Raw genomic sequence first — 18422 nt, forward strand, 5'->3', positions numbered from 1 at the left:
GTCCCCTCTCAGCTCAACTGATATAGATTGATTAGGGACTTCTCAAAGGGCGTCCATCTTGTTGCACTAGCCTCTGACTGGGCAAAAGAAACACAATTAGAGGTTATAACATCAGACTTGATCAGGTTTTTTCAAAATATATTTCTGGATGTTAAAAGTGCTTCTCTCTAGGAGACACAATTCCAGATTCTTCACCATGCTTACATTTCTAAAGCTAAAGGAGCTCATCTGGGCTTATGGAGTAAGGCTAATTGTGTCAAATGTCTTATTCAGAAAGGGACTTTACTGCACACTTTCTTGGAATACCCAAAACTGACTTTATGGAATAACATTTTTGATTGGAACATACTGTGCAAAAATCTTTAGAATGAAACTACTCAGCACTTCTCTTGAAGGACACCCAGCTTCTACTGAATCAAGGTTTGCCATTAGTGTTCTGCCCTTTCACTGTGTGTGTTTGACATGCAGCTTAAACCAGAGTATAGAACATCACTACGAGAAAACTCAGAACTCTTGAACCAAAATCTTCTTTAATGCCGTAATCAAACAAGGACAAGTAACTTACAGTTCTGATGTGCAGAACAAGGGTTTTTGCCTTGCAAACTGTGTCCTCCACCAGGTCTCTCTCATACAAGAGAGAAGCTGGGAGTAATTCAACAACACAATGAGTAGAGATGCTGTTTATGCTTTTACACTTGTGAAATCTTGATAGCATCACAGTAGCTTCAAGAGGGTCATATAGCAAAATACATCATAGGCAGTTTCAGTTCACAGAGGAGAATGCTGCAGACTAACTCTTACAGTCCTGATGGGAACAGAAAGGAGGAACTAGCCCAGCATGCACAGAGAACAAGGCAAGCCAATAGGAAGAGTCCCATAAGACACAGGGATCTGGGACATATGCTCTGGAAGAGCCTATTACAGAGAACTACAAGATTTCAGGGATTTGTAGTTCAAGGGCACATTACAGATAATGTACCCTGGTATAAATGATGCCTATATATACATAAACATTAGTATGCAAGAATTTCTATATTTAGCTATTTTGGGGGGGGTGGTGGTGGAAACAATTCTCCAATACTGGGCATCATCTGGCACTCCTCCATTACATTGCTGACTGCAAAGGATGATTGAATTGGCTGATTTTGAATTGTGTATGTCTTGCAACCAAAATAGCCCTGAATAGGATACTTACAAATCCCTATGGATTAGGTTTCAATTACTGTTTGCCACATCTACTGCATCATCCTCTGTGACACAACAATGATACAGCATGGTGCTCCCTTATTGATTGATCGAGGTGGATACTTTATTTGAGCGATGGATTGCTGTTCTGCTGTTGTGGTTTATGTCCTCTGAGCATCCGAATATGATGTTTTTGTCTCACAGAATTTTTTAATGTTGGGTTATATTCACTGTTTCCTCCCTAAATTAACTGGGCTGAAAGAATTATTACCAACTTGATCATTTGAGTATGAGAGAGTGGGTCTCTGAGATTGGTTTGTGAGTATGCTTGGATGAGTGAGAGTTTAAGGTGGGGTGAATGGGGAGTTAATTAATGTATATAACGGGTTGCAGTGCCTTACTGTTACTCACCATACTGGTGAAATGCAGTGTTGCAAAGTAACTAAGTAAATGTAACTAGCTACTGTACTCAAGTAAAACTTTTGTTACTTTTACTTGTAAAGAAGTACAAGAAAAATTTGTTATTTACTTTTACTGAAGTAATAATTTGACCAATTTTTACTACCTTTACCTAGTTACTTCTGATGCTTGCAGTTAAAAGTAAAAAGTAAAAGTGGCAGAGTGACCTAAATGATGATTCCTTAGTAAACCAAATAAAATAGCAAAACCTGGAACAGTATTATGCTATTGCAAACCTCGTCACACAAACAGTGGATCATCTCATTTTAAATTTTGGTGTTCAGAGAATACAGCCTATAAGAATAATAGAGTTGCCTGTGCTTGTTGAACTGGTTACTAGTCTCCAGCCAAACAGAACAGTGATGAGCTGGGTTACTTTGAAGTGGAGACGAAGCTGAAGCTGGTTGCAGTTCCTGGTGAACGGACATATGTCTCTATCACAACAGACTGCTGGACATCCCATGGAAAATTTTATATTGGCATGATAGTCCACTCAATTGATATTCTGCTTGTCTGGCCTTAAGACTGAAGAGTTTTCATACATTTGACATTCTTGCATCAGTTCTTGAAGATATTCAAACAAAGTTTACCATCAGATGAAAAATATTTAGGACAACAACAGACAATGATTTCAAATTTGTGAAAGCCTTCTCTGTAATTGGACAGCATGACGATGATAACAAAAATGAAGATGAAGCTGCTAATACAGATGATAATGACAACAATGTTGATAAAGCATTCTTTGCCATAAGGAAGTCAAATGTTTCAGACAGAGATTCCATTGATCAATACCTGCAGACCACATTAAAAGCTGTCAGTAATATTGCTGCATGGTCTGATTTGAAGGAATTTTTTTTATCAGACCAAACAATCCACTTCTTCTAGTGCAGTTGTTGAACACCTTTTTAGCTGTGGTGGATTAAAGACTTAGAAATGCATTCACATGAGTGACAGTCATTTTCAACATTTAGTTTTACTAAAAGCGAAGGTGATTGAATTGTAATGCAATAAAATTGTTGGGATAAAAATGTTAACAATAGTTGCATTCACTGTAGTTATGGTACTTTTACTTTTTACTAAAAAGTATTATATTAGGCAGCAATTTTTTACTTTCACTTAAGTAAGGGATCTGTCTACTAAGCCGCGCTTTAGGCGCGCTAACATTTTAGCGTGCACTAAAAATTAGTGTGCACTAACGCTAGAGACACCCATATATTCCTATGGGTGTCTAGCATTAGCATGCACTCATTTTAATTGATTTAGCGTTAGCGTGCCTGGAAAACAACTTAAAAGAAAACCAACAAGAGGATGTAGTAAAGAGACCAGGACCAACCTAAATGGAAAAATAGTCAGACAACAAAAGTACAAAAAACTGTGATTTTTAATATTTAAAGAAATGAGATGTCAGCTTTGAAAATATGGATTTCATGTATTTTCTTCCATACAGGAGGAAATGTCTTTTTTTTTTTTGTCAGTGTTCCGCTGCACACAGTCTGGTTTCTTGGGTTTTCAGTTTAATTTTTTGTCTAGGTATTTGTTTGTTTCTAAATTGTAGTCTCTTATTTATTTATTTTCTAGGTGGTAGTCTGTGTTTTCCTTTTGTAACCACAGAGAATAATTATTTTAACGTGTTCGGTTGTTCTAGTTTTTTTTCCAGCTGGAGGTGTACTGATGTTCTAGCATATTTCCAGTGCTGACTTTTCATAGGTAGGGTTAGAGCACTTTGAATGTATTTGCAAGGCTTTGTGTTACTCTCTCAGTGGAGAGAGTTTGTGCTGCTCTCACTGATGTGACATCAGAGTTTGAACAGAATGCTTTTGTAATTCTGCTCTGTACCTGTTGCTGGGAATTTTATTGGTTGATTTGGGAATGTTCCATGTGAAAGAATAATTGTACTTCACTGGGGCAATTCTGTAACTGGGCACTACAAATGAGGCGTGCAGATGCTGAATGCTGGCCCTGTGGGTGCCTGAGCACCCCCAATATTTTTCCCTATAAGTCTGTAGATCAGTGGCAGCAAGTTCCATATTGCAGAGCTATAGGAAAACACAGGAAGAAAGTGCTTTTGTATCCTAGCTACTGCTCCAGTCTCCCACTGCTGCCTGTTAGCTGGTATCTGTCCAGTAGACTGCAGGGAAGGAGGGAGTTGCTGTACCCTAGCAGCAGCCAATGAGTAGAGTTGCCAATTCCGCGGGTTTGGGCTATTTCCCGTTCCTCTCCGTGTTTTTATTGAATGCCCGCAGGTCGTGGTTTTTTGGGCTATTTTTTCAGGGTTGGGCTTTTTTAAATCACCGTGGCCCGCGGGTTGGCTCCTTATTGCTACCTTCCTTTTTTTTCCTCAGTACTCTCTTCTCATGGCCTGCGCAGCCGTACCGTGCTTAAGTTCTTTCTCACTCAGCCAGAGGTCAGAGGAGGCGAGGGACAGGAGACAGCCGGACGCCGGACGCTGTGGTGGCGGGTCCCCTCCTAATCTGCTCGCCACTCTGAGTCATAGAGCAGATCATCAGGAGAGGGGGACCTGCAGCCACCACCAGAGAGGAGGACAGAGGCAGAAAGCGCAGTGAGTGGGTCCGGGAGTCGGGACAGAGGAAGGGAAGGGAGTCGGAACAGAGCTATGATCTGCTTCATCCATTTTGTCTTGCTTTATTGTTGGTAGCATTTTTATTTAATCTTACTTATATTTTCAAACATGTCAGCTTGTGCAGCATACAGATGTACACAGAGAAAGTATAACTTTTCATAGGTAGAGTAGTAGTAGTTGTTATAAATCATAATCAGTGTGTTATTTGGAGGGGCTGGTTACAGGGATACCCTAGCAGCACATGTTGTATTGTGAAGAGATTTTTTTTCTCCTGGTAAAGGGCCACTAAAGCAGACATCATGTTATGAGAATCAGGTCAGGTGCTCAACATTCAGAGTTTCTTTCTATTTATTTACGTTTATATACCACTTTAAACATGATTTAGGTTGAAACCTGGGAGAATGTAAAATCTTTTTCCTGTGTCTAGATCAAAAGAGAGATGGTTTGTGGAGTGGAGGAGTGGCCTAGTGGTTAGAGTGGTGGACTTTGGTCCTAGAGAACTGGGCTCAATTCCCACTGTAGGCACAGGCAGCTCCTTGTGACTCTGGGCAAGTCACTTAACCCTCCACTGCCCCAGGTACAAATAAGTACCTAAGCTGCATTGAGCCTGCCATGAGTGGGAAAGCGCAGGGTACAAAAAAAAAAACTTTAAATAATCACTGCTGGCTTTTCTTGTTCAATCCTACACCAGCACCATACATTCTCCTTTAGCTACGATACAACCCACAAGCTTTGTCATCTCAGGAATTTTCTCTCTCTCCATGCCTCTGCCCTATCTAAAGTGGGGTTAAGGAGGCTGTTGGTCCAGTTTCCTGCAAGCATGTATGACCACCTACACTTCAGAAAGACACTCAAGACCCACCTGTTTAAAAGGCATACCCTACAGACCCAACGTAAATGCCTGATATCTGCGACACAACTACACTAAAGTTCATAATGGCCTTCACTGAACTCTTCCGCTAAATATTTCCTCTATGTGGTCCTACCACATGAACATTACCCTATCACAATTTCATATTGTATTTGTATACACTGGAGTCTCCGGCACTATGTAAGCCACATTGAACCTACAAAGAGGTGGGAAAATGTGGGGTACAAATGTAACAAATAAATAAAATAACTTGCTCCTTTTGTTTTGTGGGTGGATGGATTATGAATTTGTGCTAATTATGATGATGCTGCTGATTATGGTGCTGATTGTGCTAATTATGCTGATACTGATTACAATTACCTTAATATTCACATTGACCTTGTTAATATTCATATTGACCTTATTAATACTTATATTAATATTGTGCTATTTTTGGTCTACTTTTGGGCTGAAAAACTTTTTGCTATCTGGCAACACTGCCAATGAGGAAGGCAAGTACAGCACACAGACAATGACAAAGGGAACAGACAAATTCAGATAACTTTATTGGCATTACAATATTACCTATGTTGCAAAAGTAATACCTATAGTAGTTAATGTAAAATAAAAAAAAAAAGACAGAGAGGTACGGGGAGAGAAGGAGGTGAAGGGAATGGAAAGGGGTCACAGGTTAGGAGAGACAATGCTGTTCTGAAATGCTGGAAGAGGCAGAAAGGATGTGTAAAGGGGAGAGAGGCTGGATGATGGGGACAGGGACCAATAGTGGAGCTGTGGGAGAAGAGTAGACAGACTGTGAGGGTAAGAGGAACTGAGAGAGAGCATGGGCCGTGTGGGACAAGGTTGATAGCAGGAGAAGACATGATCTGGGAGAGAGGAAGAAGATTAAGCAGACGGGACACAAGCTGCATACAGAAGAGGAGCTGAAAGAGATGGGGAGTACATGTGTGGGACTGGGAAAAGAATGGCTGAGGGAAAGGGAGTCATGGTGGAGAGAACAGAATGAAGGTGAGAATGGAGGAGGGAGTAAGACTAGAAGAAAGTGAGATGAAAGAAGTTGTAGGGAGAGACAAATATACATGTAGAAAAGAGACATGATGATAACATGGGAGGAAAACTGAAAGAGAATCCTTAAAAAGAACGAGCATGATGACCAGGGGCGTAGCTACGGGTGGGCCTGGATGGGCCCAGGCCCACCCAATCTCGGCTCAGGCCCACCCAAACGACAACGACTGGAACGGCGACTTTTACCTGAAGTCGCAGTGACGAACGGGTGGGCAGCGCTGCGGTGGTAAAAGCAACAAGGAGGCAGGTTCGACTCCGTCCTTCGCTTCCCTGCCCTCTGCGTCCCGCCTTCCTCTGACATCATTTCCTTTTGGGCAGGCGGGACGCTGAGAGGGCATGGAAGTGAAGGACGGAGTCGAACCTGCCTCCTTGTTGCTTTTACTACCGCCGCCTGCCCGCCCGTTCGTCGTTTTAACTTCGGGAGTGGAATGGAACTGAGCCAGCCTATCTCGTCCACTGTAAGTAAGGAAGACATTTGAAATCACTGTTTCCACTCCCCCGCGCAGCCGTCGCTGTTCACTTAAAACACAGCAAGCAAACCTTTGAGCTGCTGCATCCACCTTGTCGTTCTTTACAGATGGCTGGGAGATGCTGCAAAGGGGGAGAGAGGGGGCGGGGGAGACGCTGGATAGAAGGGGGAAGGGGATAGACAGAAACAGGATGGGCAGGGGAGAGAGGAGAATTACTGGACAACAGGGATGGATGGAGGGGAAAGAGGAAATTTGCTGGAGATGGATGGAGGAGAGGAGAGGGCAGGGGAGAATGGAGAGTTGCTGGACGGAGCGGAGGGCAGGGGAAGGAGAAGAATTGCTGGACATGGATGGATGGATGGGAAAGGGGAGAGAGGAAATTTGCTGGAGATTGATGGAGGAGAGGGCAGGGGAGAATGGAGAGTTGCTGGACATGGAGCAGAGGGCAGGGGAAGGAGGAGAATTGCTGGACATGGATGGATGGAGCGGAAAGGGGAGAGAGGAAATTTGCTGGAGATGGATGGATGGAGGAGAGGGCAGGGGAGAATGGAGAGTTGCTGGACATAGATGGATGGAGGGGAGGTCAGGGGAGAGAGGAGAATTGCTGAACATGGATGGATGAATGGAGGGGCAGGGGACAGAGGACATTTGCTGGATATGGATGGATGGAGGAGAGGGCAGGGGAGAATGGAGAGTTGCTGGACATGGATGGATGGAGGGAGGGGAGAGAAGTCAGGAAGGAGGTGCACATGGATGGGGGGAGGGAAGAGAGGAGAAATGCTGGACATGGATGGAGTGGAGGGCAGGGAAGAGAGGAGAAATCTTGGACAAGGATGGAGGGAAGGAAAAACAAAGGAAGGAGATGCACATGGATGGAGGGGAAGGGAGAGAGGAGAAATGCTGGACATGGATGGAGGGGAGGGAAGACAGAGGAAGTAGATGCACATGGATGGAGGGGAGTGAGGAGAAATGCTGGATATGGAAGGAGGGAAAACTGCTGAGTTTAAGGGCTGGTTTGGAACACGTTGAGGGCAGATACTGAAACTTGAGGAATGATAGGGACAGGGCTACAGATGGTAGACAGGACGCATAAGGACACAGGAGGATGGTGGACATGGTGAGAGAAAAAAATATAAAATGGAAAGAAGACACTGCATAAAACAGAAGACACTGGGACCAAAGCGAATAGATCAGACCTCAAAGATAGAAAAAAGTATTTTATTCAGAATTTATTAATTGGAATATGTCAGCTTTTGGAAATGTGCATCTGTGATATTTTGCATGTAAGTTTCAATTTTTCTGGTATTGCTGAATGCTGAGTCTGACTTCTTGAGTTAACTTTCCAGGTCAGTATTTTGCCTTCATATTTTTTAATTTCTAGTTCCTTGTGTCATGTCTGTTGTGTCATGTGTTTTTCATGTGTGATCAAGGTGCAGTATTCTGCTAGCGTGTAGTATTTGCAGCCCTTTTTGTTTTGCTTTTTTTTTCCACGAGGTAGTGTATTGGTGTTTTAGAGCCTAGTGTAATTACAGTTCTGCCTTTTCAAGCATAAGGTTGTAGCTCATCCTGTCCTTGGAATTAGTGCTGTTATGATTTAGTAAGGATATGAGTGTGTTTTTGCACAAGTTTGTGTATAGCATTTTGCAGTGGAGAGATTGTGGGATAATGTAATTATATTTAAAAATATCAATTTTTCCATTAAGTATGTATGTGGTTATACTGATGCAGGGCAGCTGTTGGGCAGACCACTTAGAAATCCATCATCAAGTGAATTCTAAGGCATTATTTTGTAGGATCCCAATAGACACTACTCATACTTATATAGACAGTGCGTGCCCACCCATATTAGCTCTGGGTCCACCCAAAATCTCAGGTCTGGCTATGCCACTGATGATGACAGATAGAAAACCAATAACAAGTAAAGACAGGTTGGAAAAAGATTTCTGTGCCAACTGCGATCAATAGCTATATTTGCTACAGTCCTTCTTAATAAAATGTCCATAGACCTTTTTTAGACTCTCTTACCCTTTCCCTATTTCTTCTTACACTGTTCCTTCTATCCTATTTCATGTAATTATAATTGTATAACAACTGATCTGGCTGTAGCCTTATCAGTGCATTACCACTTTGAGTCTGCATACATGTGGAAAAAAGTGGGGTATACATGTGCATAAATAAATAAATAAATATTTTGCCCTTCTCCTCCAGCCCTATAGTCTCCAGAATTAATATGTTATTTTACTGGAAGGACATGGGAGAGCAAGAGGGGATTCTGTCAGTATTTGATTCCATACAATGAAAAATATCTTTAAAATTGCTTCTCTTTGGCAGTTCTGAAATGCAAAGACCTATGATAGAGTCTCAAATTGAAAGGGGAATAGAGAGTAACACCATCTCCCTTTTTTCACAAACATAAAACAGTCATTCCCTTGTTACATCTCATAGGAGACAGTAGTGTTGGACTAAATGGGCTCATTATGCTGTATCATCCCAAAGAAATAGCATGGCAGCAGAAGGAAGAGGTTACAGGAGAGATGGGTGGAGTACTTTGGAAGAGGGTAAAGGGTTCTTGGTTTTGTTTTCCTCTTGGCTCAGCTACTAAACCCTGGTTTTCCATTCTCACTCCCAGCACAGCTCTGCTACAGGCTAGCTTTTGGGTGTGTGATCTGTGTGGCTGTGGAGGACACCATGAATTGGAGGGTACTGCTGTAGTGGTGTGCCACACCCATATCTTTCCCACACAGGGGAAGAGGGGAGTGGGGGGGGGGGGGGGGGGGATAATGGTGCTGGTCAGAGAATGGAGGAGAAATAAGGGCTTGTTGTTCTAGAGTCACCACTAATAAAGGAAGTGGGAGTAGGAATATGATCCTTGCCAAGAAGGGTGGGGATAAAAAAATTTGAAACGTGCAATGAATCTGCTTAGGAGGTATGAGGGATTGGTGAGCCTAGACTGCAGGGGAGGGGCACTGACCAAAGTAGAGTGAGAGGGAACCTAATGGGGGGGGGGAGTAATTAGTAGGGGGCAAGGCAGGTCAGGAGAAAGCAGAGAGCAGAGATGTATAGAATGGGGGAGTAAGCACCCTACTGCAAATCAAAAGTCAAACTGCATTGGGAGAAAGAAATGAGGAAAAGACCAAATAAGAAGATGAGAGGAAGAAGACGACGACATTAAGGCGGGGATGATCTGAGAGAAAAGAAAGAAAGTGTATGGTGTGCACAGGTTAGGTAGGGAAGAGGGACTATTGAGGACTGGATGGGAGGGGGAGAATATGAGTTGTATAGATGGACCAGGGTGGATTGGAAGGCATAGCGTGAATGTGGTGTAGACGGGTTGGGAGTAGGATGGTAAGCTGCAGTGATGAGTTGGAGTTGGGGAGGAAGAGAGACTGGTGGGACTTGCAGTGCTACCCCTAGCATTTCTTTTACCCACAAGTGCATCTGGTGTGTGCATCACCTGCTGTGCTCTTCATTTAAAGACAGCCTGACCAGTTGTGTTCACAACCCAGCATACTTTAATTTCCTTTATAGGGACTTGATAGTTTGTGCTGAGTTGAGCATTCCCAATCATTTTGAAAAGTTGCTCCTATGGGGGTGTCAACATCTGCATTCTGCACTATCTCGTGCCCACCACTGTTAACCTTGGCCCCTCCAAACAATAAGTCCCGGCTACACTGCTGGGTAGATCTGTAGATAAAGATGTTGGAGACTATATTTAGTTCTATCTTTTGGACTCATAATGGAGTATCTGCTTTTGGACTGTAACTTCCTGTTTATTAACTGCAAACTGCAAGCAAAGAGTATTTATCTTTGAAAACCACAGTTGTGCAGCCTATTTTTGTTTGGGTGGGGAAATCAGAGAGATGCTGGGAGGCCCAACAGATGACTCTGCCCACTCAGGGAAGAACGCGCTGTGAATGAGCAGTGTATGCATGGTCAGGTTAGCCGGGGATTACACACATCATTAGCACAAGGCTAATCAGGAGCTCTCTTCATGTGACATGAAGTTGTATACTAAAAGCAGAACTATGGAAGTTCTGTTTTCTATGAAAGAAACCTTGAAAAATGTCAAAATTATTACAGAAAGGAAATAGAACTAAAAGGAAGTGAGGGGAAGAAAAATGTTTTGACAGTATGTTCCCTTTAAAGTATGGCATGGTTTGGGTGCTGTTTTCTGGCAGGAAACAATGTAAAAGTGCTGACATCGCAACAGGTAAGAAGCACATCTGGAGTCTGCTTGGTTGCAATCCTACATGATGTCATATGTGAGATCTGGGTTTGATCCATGAGCCTTCTGCTCCTTGAACTGGCTGGGGCTAAGGTGCTATGGGGTAGTGTTCCAATTTCCTAGGGGGCGGGAGTCTTGGCAACTGAACAACAGTGACACCTACTGGTCTGATTCAGGGCGCGTAGAGACAAGGATCTACTGTGGAAGTCACAGTTTGTGAGTCCGGGCCAAGGATGGGTAGTTTTGTCCAAAAGTGGAATGTTCCAATTGAGCTGGAGGAACTCTAGGTCCCCTCTAAGCTATACAAAGCATATTCCCCATCATAATGTTTATGCATGCTTGCAAAAATGACAAATTTGATGGTAATATAGCCCAACAGCTGTAGTGGAACCTGTGATAGGTGTTGTAGGATTGACAGAATGGCACTGCATGAGTAATTTGATGGGAGACTATCAAATCCTTCTTTACCCACAAGCAATTACTTAGGGCTCAATTCACTCAAACTGAGGACCCAGGAACATACAGACAGAAAGAAAGAGACCTGATGGCTTTGCTGAATACAAACACTTTTAACACATTGTAAGCTTATAAGATGTGGGTTTTATTAATCATTCCTTTTGTTGAAAGTTACATCCAGGAACATATCCAAAGTGTACCAAATTAAGTTATATTTTCAAGAATTATGGATAAAAATATAATTCTTTCCAATTTCTGTTGGATTGGAAAGAATACAAATGTGAATGTAAAGGAGTATTAGTAAATGACAGCAGAAAAACATCTATTAGTTCATCCAATTTGCCTAATTCCGGTCTTACCTGGTGACACGCTGAATATGGTCCGGCAGCTGAAGCAGTGCAAGCAGTCTAGGTTGGTGAAGGAAATAAAAGAGGGAGATGGGAAAGTGGGCAAAATAAATAGGGAAATAACAGAAGTGTTTTGGAGGCTTAACTGGATTTATTTGCTTCTGTGGGGGCAGGGGATCTGGAGAGGAGGAGAGAATCTCTGGACTGTGCTAAGCTCTCACAATTGGGGGAGGATAGGCAGTTTTAAAGTAGGCTAATACATCTTTAAGAAGGGGAAATGGGACTTGAGGAGGCCATAAAAAGACTGGCCAGGGGAGAGGAAGCTGGTGAGGACATTTTCCTGGTGGAATATTATCAAGTTATGAAGAGCCAGGTAGGAGATCTATTGGCACAAGTGGTGAATGAGGTCTTGCAGGGGGAGGAGTTTCCAGAGATCATGTATAAAGCCAATGTAGTGGTCTTCCACTAAGAAGGGAAACCAGAGAACCAGAGTTACAAATAGCATTGCTTATTTGCGATATGAAGATAGTAGGTAGAGTGAAGAAGGTCCTTTCCAAAGTGATTCCTCCCAGCCAGACGCAGTTTGTGTGGGGGTGCTTGATTATGGAAATTGTCAGATGGATTTTAAACATCATCCATTGGGTGCAGAAAGAGGGGGTCCCCACCATGTGTGTTGCCCTCAATGATGAGAAGGCATTTTTGACGGAGAGGGTGGGAATGGGGGTGGGCCCTTTATGCAGGGGGTTAAGACTTTGTGTCTCCAGCCTTCTTCCAGGACAGTAGTAAAAGGACTTAGGTCAGAAGAACTGTTGAAACACCATGGCACCAAGCAGGGTTGCCACTGTCCCCCATACTTTTTGCTTGTTCATTGAACCATTGGTGGTGCTATAGAGGCAATGACAATATCCCAACTTGTGTGTATTAAGGGGGGAAAGATCATAAAATAATGTTATATGCAGATTACACCTTAATAGTGATGCAAGAGCCAGAGATGTTGCTGAAGTCTACTCAGCATGAATTAGCAGATTATTTCCAGTATTCTGGGTATACATTAAATGTGGAGAAGATGGAAGCCATGGGAGTGAGAATTGGGATGGCTACATGGGTGGGGGATTTCCAGATCAAATGGGTGAAGGGGGGCTGAAATACTTGGGGGGTAATGATCTCCCAAAGTTAGGTGACCTTTACCTGCTGAATTACCTCAAATTAGTCAAGAAGATAGATTCAGATGGTGTCTAAGGCGGATACTTTCACATTGGCTCCTTACCTTGAACTCAAAATGCTTAAGAAAAAAAGGAAGTCAGGGCACCTGAAGTACTGCACTTTAGTTTCCTGCAAACCACAATGGAGACTTTTGTGACCTTTAAGATCCGGGGATGGTTGGGGGGGAGTAGCAGAGCCCCCAGCAACATTGAGCATACTATCAGACTCATTTTTGAAAGAGGACGCCCATCTTTCGACACAAATCGGAAGATGGGCGTCCTGCTCCCAGGGTCGTCCAAATCGGTAGAATCAAAAGCTAATTTTGAACGTCCCCAATTGCTTTCCGTCACAGGGATGGCCAAAGTTCAAGGGGGCATATCGGAGGCATAGCGAAGGCGGGACTTGGGCGTGCCTAACACATGGATGTCCTCGATCCATAATGGAAAAAAAAAGGGCGTCCCTGACGAGCGCTTGGACGACTTTACCTGGTCCTGTTTTTCTTACGACCAAGGCACAAAAAGGTACCTGAAATGACCAGATGACCACAGGAGAGAATCGGGGATGACATCCCCTTACTCTCCCAGTAGTCACTACCCTCGAAAACTATCTTTAAAAATATTTTTTGGCCTGCCTCAGATGTCATACTCAGCTCCATCACAGCAGTATGCAGGTCCCTGGAGCAGTTTTAGTGGGTGAAGTGCACTTCAGGCAGGCGGACCCAGGCCCATCCCTACCTGTTACACTTGTGGTGGTAAATGTGAGCCCTCCAAAATCCACCACAAACCCACTGTACCCACATCTAGGTGCCCCCCTTCACCGTAAGGGCTATGGTAGTGGTGTACAGTTGTGGGTAGTGGGTTTGGGGGGGGGGTTCAAGGGCTCAGCACACAAGGTAAGGGAGCTAAGTACCTGGGAGCAATTTCTGAAGTCCACTGCAGTGCCCCCTAGGGTGCCTGGTTGGTGTCCTGGCATGTCAGGGGGACCAGTGAACTACAAATGCTGGCTCCTCCCATGACCAAAGGGCTTGCATTTGGTCATTTCTGAGATGGGTGTCCTTGGTTTTCATTATCACCGAAAATCAGAAATGTCTAGGGACAACCATCTCTAAGGACGACAAAAATTTCAAGATTTGGGCGTCCCCGACTCTATTATCGAAACGAAAGATGGACGTCCATCTTGTTTCGATAATATGGGTTTCCCCGCCCCTTCATCGGGACGTTTTGCGAGGACATCCTCAGCAAAACTTGGGTGTCCCTTTCGATTATGCCTCTCCACATTACTCTCCCCAAGGAGCAAGTCCCCCCAATGACTAGTGCCTTGATGCTGACATCATTACTTTGGTGCCAAGTAATCCGGAGTCTCAGTATGGGAGTGCTCCAGGGCAGGCTGAGCAGCAGCAGCTGCAGGTAACAGGGTTAGAGATAATGAATGAAGATCGAGGGCTGGCCCAACCGGACGTTACCCTGAGTGCTGCTCCAGTGATACCCTCAACACCTGAGGCTATAGTAATGTTATTTGATCCAATGAAGCTGTCTATCCTGCTTATAATCGAAAGAGAAAAACGCCTATATTGCGACCCAAATCGGGAGATGGGCGTTTTTCTGGCAAAGGCGCCCAAATCGGTATAATCGAAAGCCGATTTTGGGCATTTCCAACTGCACTCCGTCGCGGATACGAATAAAGTTGACGGGGGTGTGTCGGAGGTGGGACTGGGGCGTGGTTAGCAGCCCAGGAGAGATGGGCGTCTTTAGCTGATAATCGAAAAAAAAAAAGGCGTCTTTACCGTGATTTTGGGTCACTTTTTTTGGACCCTTTTTTTTCACGAACAAGTCCCAAAAAAGTGCCCCAACTGACCAGATGACCACTGGAGGGAATCGAGGACAACCTCCCCGGACTCCCCCAATGGTCACTAACCCTTTCCCACCAAAAAAACCCCACTTTACAAACTTTTTTTCCAGCCTGTACGCCACCCTCAAATGCCGTACCCACCTCCATGACAGCATAATATGTTTGATCCTCTCACAGCCTTTCCCTGGGTCAGATGTGGCTCTCGGGTGCACTACAGGGTCACATCAGCATTGCATTGTGGTGGGTGTAGGGTATTGGGCTCCGTGATTTCATTAGCTTGTGTTACAGTCTCAAGATGTTGGTAGTTGGTAGGCTCTTCTCCCATGGTGCTTTTCCCCCTGCCTACTGGGTCAGAGTGTGCCCTGTTGTGTTTCGGGTAGTCCATGAGGTAGTGGCCATTTTTGTTAGCCAGTTTTAGATCCCTTCCATGTGTTAGCCAAGTTAGAGAACTTAGTTCTTACCTTGAATGTGGCTGAAAGAGGGCATTGTACAGCATTCTGCCGGCTCTGACCTGCTAATCTCACTACCAGGGAGACTCGTTGCCAGTGGTGGGGCACAACCTCTGATCTGCAGTTAACTGTGAGTAAACGTGCTTATTCCAATAAAGGACGTTTTCGGACAGATTAGTCTTCAGGTGTAAACTGGTGTGCCAATGTTATACAGCAGCAACAAGTCCTAGAAGCCACTACTACTACTACTACTACTATTTAGCATTTCTATAGCACTACAAGGCATACGCAGCGCTGCACAAACATAGAAGACAGTCCCTGCTCAAAGAGCTTACAATCTAATAGACAAAAAATAAATAAAGTAAGCAAATCAAATCAATTAATGTGGACGGGAAGGAAGAGAGGAGGGTAGGTGGAGGCGAGTGGTTACAAGTGGTTACGAGTCAAAAGCAATGTTAAAGAGGTGGGCTTTCAGTCTAGATTTAAAGGTGGCCAAGGATGGGGCAAGACGTAGGGGCTCAGGAAGTTTATTCCAGGCTTAGGGTGCAGCGAGACAGAAGGCGCGAAGTCTGGAGGTCCCTGGAGCACTTTTAGTGGGTACCGCAGTGCACTTCAGCCAGGTGGACCCAGGCCCAACCCCCCCTACCTGTAACACTTGTGCTGGTAAATGGGAGGCCTCCAAAACCCACTGTACCCACATGTGGGTGCCCCCTTCACCCATAAGAGCTATGGTAGTGTTGTACATTTGTGGGTAGTGGGTTTTGGGGGAGGGGGGTTGGGAGCTCAGCACCCGTGGTAAGGGAGCTATGCATGTGGGAGCTTTTTCTGAAGTCCACCGCATTAACTTAGGATGCCCAGTTGGTGTCCTGTCATATCGGGGGGGGGGCGAGTGTACTATGAATCGTGGCCCCTCCTACGACCAAATGGCTCGGATTAGGACGTTTTTGAACTGGGCGTTTTTAGTTTCCATTATCGCTAAAAAAAACAAACGCCCAGCTCAAAAACGTCCATTTTTTCAAAAATACGGTTCGGCCCGCCCCTTCACGGACCCATTCTCAGAGATAAATGCCCATGGAGATAGACGTTTCCGTTCGATTATGCCCCTCCACGTGTACTCTGGAGGAAATAAGGCATGTTGTGGTGGCCTTGGGACAGAACCTATCACACCAATTGAGTTTAAATGCTGTTAAGCTTTTCGACTTCGAACGTAAAGTTGATAATCAAGAATCCCATTTGAGAGTTGGTAAGCTGGAGAATAACTCTCAGAGTCCAGGATTTATTAGATTCTACCGTTAAAGGCCATGGTAATTTGGTTACTAAAGTGTGAATTGCTTTGAAAATACTGTAAGATGCAGAAATGTGCATTCAGTTAATTTTCTACTCATTCCAGGGTTATCTCCCCAAGATACGTAAAAAAAAATACATTTTGGAAGTTCTTCATGTGCCTTCACAATTGATTCATGGCCTCTGTCTCTTCTACTCCGTTTATTAGCCTATAGTAATTAAGTTCTGCCTGTTTTTAGTGAGTATGACTCATGGCTTTCCTCTTCTTTATCAGTTCACCGTACAGTCGAGTTCTGTTTGCTCTATTTCCTTTGTGCCCCAGATAGTTTCCTGTTTGTGTATTTAGAGGTATATGCTTTTATGATTCTCTGTTAATGGCCTAGTTATGTACATATGCATTATTTATATTTTTATGTAGTGTTTTTAATTTAATTTGTGTGATCTGTTCATTCCAAACAGTTTTAGAGTTTTAAACTTTTCTCATGACACACTGCTTTTATATACAGCTAGATTGCTAATGTTGTTTTTATATATTGTTTCCTTATTTTATTCAATAGATGTAGTTCTTTTAGCAGTTCCCTTTTAATAGACATGATTTCGATTGTATGTTTGATATATTTTTGAGAATGAATATTTATTTCATTTGTTAGTTATACATTCATTTATTATTTGATTCTATGTTCTATGCAGCAAGATTTGTGACCCCTTAAGCAGGTGACTGCACCCACCGAAACACAGCCCATGTCAAGTCTACATTGCCGGTGCTTCTGATAAAGATTTCCTGACTTCATCCCCACAACTGATCATCATTTGTGTTATCCTCTACTCCTACTGTTACAATCGTTAACCCATATATAAATGTTGTTATATCAATTGACAAAATTGATATAAAAGCATTTAAATATGGGGGAAGATGCCAGGAATGGTCCTGGGGGTATTAGCTGAACCTCCGGCCTTGCAACTGGAGGGTTCAGGAGCAACAGGAACAGCTGCTGAGCTGCTCAAGAATCCTATGCTTGCGATGCAGGGACTCGGAGAGAGATTCGGGTATGGTAATGCCGCCGCTTCAACTTCAGAGGCCTTCCACTTTTACTTTACAAACTATATGGACAGCAATTTATTTATTTCGACATTTATACCTTGCATTTTCCAGCTAGTGTTGGTTTAACATGGCTTACATATATTTTAGGTCATGGGAGAGACTAATATTCAGGTTTTACAGATTGCATTGGGTCAGATGTGAATAGGCCTAATTTGTCAAGTGACTAAGAGGTTTCTGCTACGGAGGAATTTTTGAAGAGGAAGGACTTGAGGTGTTTGTGTAAAGTCAGGTAGTTGTTCATGTTTCTCAGGACGTTTGGTAGTGCATTCTAGGCTTTGGTGCATAAGTAAGTAAAGCTTGTCGCGTTTGTAGATATGTATTTTGTCCCTCGACAAGAGGGGAAATATAGGATGAGGTAGGTTCTTGCGTCCTTTATTGTGTTGCATGTCGGTAGATGCATGAGGCTGGTCATGTATTCTGGGGCAAGGCCAAAGATTATTCTACAGGCTACAGAACATAACTTGAAGGTAATTCGTGCCTTAGCAATCACTTGGCACTCTCAAATCGTGATTTCCTGCATATCATCCTTGCAGCTGTGTTCTGAGCTATCTGAAGCTTCCTCAGAGTTTGTTCTTTGCAGCCAGCATATATTCTGTTGCAGTAGTCGGCAATGGCTAGGACCATTGACTGGATGGAAGACTTCTCTGGGGAAACAGTTTTTTATTCACTTGAGTTCCCACACTGTGAAGAACACTTTCTTGGTGACGTTCACAGCTTGACTCTCGAAGGCTAGGTTGCGGTCTATAATATCTCCTAGGATTTTACATTTTTGTGGGCAAGGCTCTTTCTATTCAAATTGCAACTATGAATTTAAAGGTTCAAACCAACACAAATAATATTGAACTTATGAAGGTTCAGTGTGATAATGTTTCTCAGTTAG

The sequence above is a fragment of the Microcaecilia unicolor genome, chromosome 4, assembly GCF_901765095.1.
Source record: "Microcaecilia unicolor chromosome 4, aMicUni1.1, whole genome shotgun sequence".
Classification (NCBI taxonomy): domain Eukaryota; kingdom Metazoa; phylum Chordata; class Amphibia; order Gymnophiona; family Siphonopidae; genus Microcaecilia; species Microcaecilia unicolor.